The 5,658-nt window shown below is 40.3% G+C and overlaps 1 pseudogene; it reads right to left on the bottom strand.

Moving 5' to 3' along the window:
• Positions 1-3,699: 3,699 nt before the first annotated feature.
• Positions 3,700-4,219, bottom strand: LOC127681781 (protein tyrosine phosphatase type IVA 1-like; annotated as a pseudogene).
• Between the last annotated feature and the right edge of the window lie 1,439 nt (positions 4,220-5,658).

The raw sequence follows: 5,658 nt of genomic DNA, 5'->3' as shown, positions 1-5,658 counted from the left end.
TTCCTAGAGTTGCTTCTGTTAAGTACTGTGTCACAAAGATTAAAAATGCTACTAACATAGTTAGCAAGGCTGTATCTTGTGGATAGAGTTCTCCCAGGACGGTAGTTTTTCCTTTCAGCATTTTGAATATTATAACACCCTCCTACTTTCTGATGAGCGATAGGCTGTAAATCTTATCAATGATCCCTTGCATGACAAATCTCTTTGATAACACGTGGTGGCATTCGTTATTGTGGAAATTGTAGAAATTCTCTTTTCCAAGCCGTGTCTTACAGACAGTTCAGGCAAAGCCCCCTTCTTGGCCCTTCCGATGTCCAGCTCAAAGGACCTAACACTGACTGGAGTGGCAAGCACCTGCTCACTTGGCGAAGGGGCTGCAGGTTTTCACTGACTGACCTTCTGGGCTGGGTCAGTGTAGCTTTGATTGGTCATAGGCAACGCTTTATAGTCACTGAACAAAGCAGTGGCTCTCACCTGTACTTGGGTCATATTTATGGTCCTCTGCCCTCTCTTGTCCCGTCTCCCCCAGTAGTCTTCCCTTTACTCTTCCTCAACAGTTTCCCTGCTATTTTCATGTCATATGTGCATGGACACATTTGTGAACATGAGTAGAATCTAGGTTCTACCTATGAGAGAAAACAAGTGATTTTTTTTTTCTTTCTGGATCTGGGGTTTTTTTTTCCCCTCTTAATGTAATGATTTCCAAATCCATCCGTTTCCTGGCAAGGACACAGTGCTTGTTTGTGGCAGAACAAGACTCTAGTGTGAATGTGTGGTATTTTCTTTCTCAGGTATCCGTGGCCGGATACGTAGGAGGCTGATTCCACAGTCTGGATATTGTGAGTGGTGCCAGAGAAAAAGTGGATGAGCATGAAGCCCTACACAATGCTGACTTATTCTCCATTGCTTATATTCAAGCAGTGATATAGCTGAATCACATATTGGTTTTATCCTGAAGGTTTTGAGGAATCTCCGTACTGATTTCCGTGGTAACTGCGTTAGTTTGCATTATTCCCACCAGCCGTGTATAAACATTCCTCTTTTCCACATTGTCCCCTGCATTTGTTCTTGTTTGAAATTGTAACCCTTCCAATGGGTGACAGAGGATCTCAATATGGGCCCCCCACCCCATTGTTTATTCATTAATTTCCAGGTCAGCATATCGAGAAGTAGATGTTGTTATGGCCTCTTTATACATATCTGTGGTCAAATTTTAATTTAGTTTATTTCCTTTCCCTCCTGCCTTCCTCCTTATTTCTTTCCCTTCTTGTTGATCCCCTTCCTTCCCACAGTTACTCTTTTCTTTCCCTGCTTTCACCACACATATTCCACTACTGCCTGTGATGGTTTGTATATGCTCAGCCTAGGAGTGTCACAATTAGAAGGCACAGTCTTGTTGGAGTAGGTGTGTCACTGTGGGCATGGGCTTTAAGACCCTCATTCTAGCTGCCTTCCAAACAGGAGGTGGAACTCTCAGCTCCTCCAGCCCCATGCCTGTTTGGATGCTGCCATGTTCCCACCTTGATGATAATGGGCTGAACCTCTGAACCTGTAAGGCAGCCTCAATTTAATGTTGCCCTTTATAAGAGTTGCTTTGGTCATGGTGTCTGTTCACATCAGTAAAACCCTAAGATACCATTCTTATTATACCTTCTCACTTTTTTTGTAAAAGTATCTTTTATTCACTTGATACAATTGTAGTCTCTGAGGCTCACTACTTCTGTCTGTTAACCTAAGCCTAGTCCTGGAAGTTTCTAGCCTCCATACAGTCCTGTCTAAACTTAGAATGTTTTCAGCCTCTGAGACTTACCGCTGAATAAGCTTACCCTTTCTAGCTTTTTATGAACTCTAGATGGCTGGTTCAATTTAGTTGTCCTGACTCAAACTTCTCTCCAAGCTGATTGATTCAATCTGGATTCTCTCAGCTTCTCAATGAATTGTTCTTTGTGGCCTCAAGCTAACTCTAGCAATCTGTTCACATCATCCGGCTCCTTCTCTTTCTCTGGATCCTTCTGTCTTCACCTGTGTCTAGCTTGTTCTTTCTTCAACCTGTCTCTGTACAATAGTCCTAGTAAAAATCTGCTCCCTCTTCTCTCTGTATTGCTCTCTCTTAAGTAGCCTCTCTTAGTTGAGCATATCCTAATCTGTCAAATCTTTCTCTGATTCATCATGTTCTCTGCCACTATATTACACATCACTTTTTTTTTCATTTCATCATTTATTTAGATGTTGAAGCTCTCGCACTAAGTTTTTACAAGCTGGTGAACACTGACAAACTATTTCTCCCACAGAACTATAACCACACATCCCCAGACAGTATAAATATATGGTAGAACTAACATTAACACACACCATCATTTTATTGATTACACAATAAAAAAAAATGATCAAGTATACAATTATTAAGTTACATAGCTCAAAAGGCATATAAAATATTTCTGCTCAGTTCATTAGCAGATCTCACTTCTTGTTTTTTGCAAGAGATTGGAAAGAAAAGGGGAAAATCATGAATCAAACAAGTTGGAAAACTTCTGATAGGTATAGAAAACACAAAAGTTTCAGAAATTTTGATTTAGAATTGATTAGTTACAACAATGTATCTCTATGTCTTAAAAATATTTGCTAAATTAAAGAACATACTCTACATGTTCTACATAAGACAACAGCAACATGTTACTAAAAAGATGTAATAGCCTCCTCTCATTTCTTTTTCAGGCCTTCCCTATAAGGTTGTAATTCTGAGCACAAATTAACTATAAATTAATACATTAATTAACATTATATTAACATTATAGTTAACATTAAATTAACTATAAGGCTTTTTGTCAATCACATTATTGAAGATATGTGCTTCTGTAACAAAGCTGATTTTTTTCTTTTTTTAAAATTCAATATATTTTTTATTTACATTTCAAATGATTTCCCCTTTTCTGGCTCCTCACTCCCCGAAAGTCCTATAAGCCCTCCTCCCTCCCTCTGTTTCCCCATCCACCCCTTCCCACTTCCCTGTTCTGGTATTGCCCTATACTGTTGCAGTGAGCCTTTCCAGGACCAGGGGTTGATTTTCAAATGGAGGTTTCCCAAAACAGCACAAAATAAGACAGATACATTAAATAATCAGCACAGGGCTTAGTTCAACACAAATGGATGGCTAAGCAAACCTGATGTCTTCTGGTTTAAGTGTGGGAGATGTAAACATAGAGCGAGCAGGCAGATAGTGAGAGAAACCCTGCAGTGTTTGAAATGACTGAAGGAATACACCATAGAACGTCTAGAGAGTTCTTAGTTCCTGGAATTTTGGTTCTGTGCTAAAAAAATATGCAAGTATTGTGCTAGGTATTTTGGCACCTAATCTTTCTAAATTCCTTATAGACTAATAATATTCTGGCACAGGAGTACATTTAATGACATAACTCAATACCTTATTTTAGGAAATGTCAATTCGTACAAATAATAAGCACATTTTAAATGCTGACCAGCAAAAAGACTTTTGCTAAGTGTCCACACATGTTGATCATAGCCCCAAATACAGAGGTTGCAATTCTGTCAAGTTTGTGGCCTGGTAAAACTGGTTTCCAATATTCCTGTGGTGCTTCAGTAAAGTCATTTGGTAAGCTGACATATTGGGTACTTATGTATGACAAATCAGGTCCCGCCTGAAGTTCCACTCCCAAGGCAATGGCATCAGACACCCCCGTTTTATTGAATACAACAGTTGTTTCTATGACTGTTCGAATCCTTGAAGTGGAGCCACATTTTGAGACGGTACTTCTCCAGATACAAACGTTGCTTGCTGTTTAAAGCTTCACACGGCTTTTGTCTTATGAATTGTACTGCTTCTTCATATTTCATCCCACCTTCAGTTAATGCTAGGGCAGCAAGCACTGGAGCTCTGCCAAGGCCCGCGGCACAGTGGCCAGCAATACAGCAACCAGGTTCTTCACGAAACGTGATCTTCACAATACTTAGCCAGTCATCAACAATCTGGTTGGAAGGTGATAGTGCAACATCATCAAAAGGCCAGTCAAGAACACGAATGCTTTCTTTCTCCAAAAGAGTAGTGTCGTTAAGTTGCTTCACATACTCTTACTATTGTGGTAACTCCATACTTCTTAAGTTCCTCTATAAATTTGCTTAAGGTCCCATTGGTTGGATTGTATGTAGAAAGACATCTCATGTTCTTGTATGTGACTTCTACAGCAGCAGGGCGGTTCATTCAAGCCACATTAGTTTAGTTAAGAAAACAAACAAACCAACAACACCCAATAGGGTTATGAAAGAGTTAAAAAATTGAATACAGAAATGATTCAAAACAAAAAACAAAACAAAAACAGAAAACAACCTGAAGTCTACTTCAATATTCAATATACTCCACTTGAAATTCTCGATGCTTTGAGTGTGAATTGGGAGATTTGGGCAACGAAATGACCCTCCTAACAAGAAGCAGTGATTCTTCAATCCAGTAATCCTGCAGCAACACAAAGGAAGTGCACTGAGGTTTACCCCATCCAGGTCTGAGCTCTTGTAAAATGCTCTGCAGATTTCAATTCAACACACCTCTGTCCAGGTTATCCACTCTTATGGGGGCTTCTTGGTGGAGTAGTAGGGAATTTCTATAGTCCGCTTGTCTGCAAAGAGGTCATGTTGTGCCTGACAGTAATCTCCTCTGCCCTTCAGCAACTCTGTGTGAGACTGAGAACACCACAGAAAGGAATATGTCTACTCATTGAAGATTGTGGCCTAATCATACAGCCGGTCCCGAGGCAGTGCAGGTAGGGCAGGTGGTAGTAGGCATCACGGCACCAGCAATGCAGGCAGCGGGGGCACCAGACGACCACGCAGTGAGTTGTCAGAGGTGCGTCTCAGAGCCGGCTGCAGGTACACATCACTTTCAAACGGTGGTACTTCCTGCTACAAACTTACTTTACCTTCATTGTTTGGGATTAAAGGTATGTAATAAGGGTGTGTACGTATTCTGGCCAGAGGGATTAAAGGTGTATACTAAGGGTGTGTATGTATTCCAGCCAGAGGGATTAAAGGTATGTGCTAAGGCTGAGGAACACCACAACTAGAGAAAGGTTTTTCCAGTTAACAACACAATCCTAGGGTTTGGAGATTTGAAGTGTGAGCAAATATTTTATAACATTTTTTATCTCTTCCTCCATTCTCATAGTCTTCTTTCTGTTTTCATGTCACACACCATACATATCACACACACACACACAGAAAGAGAGAGAGAGAGAGAGAGAGAGAGAGAGAGAGAGAGAGAGAGAGAGAATGCACAAGAAATGTTTGAGTTTGGCTTATTTCATGTAACACTGTGACCTCTAGCTCCATTTCTTTCCAGCAAACATTATACTTCCATTCTTCTTTATGGTTGACTTGAATTTTCTTGGTAAATAAAGACACTGAACATTTTTTTCATATATCTATTGGCTGTACATACTCTGTGTTCTGAGAAGTATTTGTTCATTTAATTCACCCAGTTTCTTTGACTGAATTACCTGCTCTTTGGAAATGTTCAATTCTTGAGTTATTTCTACCTATGACAAAACGGAGCCAGAAGAGGCGGCCTGTCATTCCATTTTAGGCATTGCCATATCTGTGGGTTCCAGTGAGGAGCTGGTGTATTATAACAGGTTTCACTGCGTAGCCTAG

The sequence above is a fragment of the Apodemus sylvaticus genome, chromosome 1, assembly GCF_947179515.1.
Source record: "Apodemus sylvaticus chromosome 1, mApoSyl1.1, whole genome shotgun sequence".
NCBI classification, from domain to species: Eukaryota; Metazoa; Chordata; class Mammalia; order Rodentia; family Muridae; genus Apodemus; species Apodemus sylvaticus.
The sequence above is the reverse complement of the archived record's forward strand: the minus strand, read 5'-3'. Positions and strand labels throughout refer to the sequence as shown.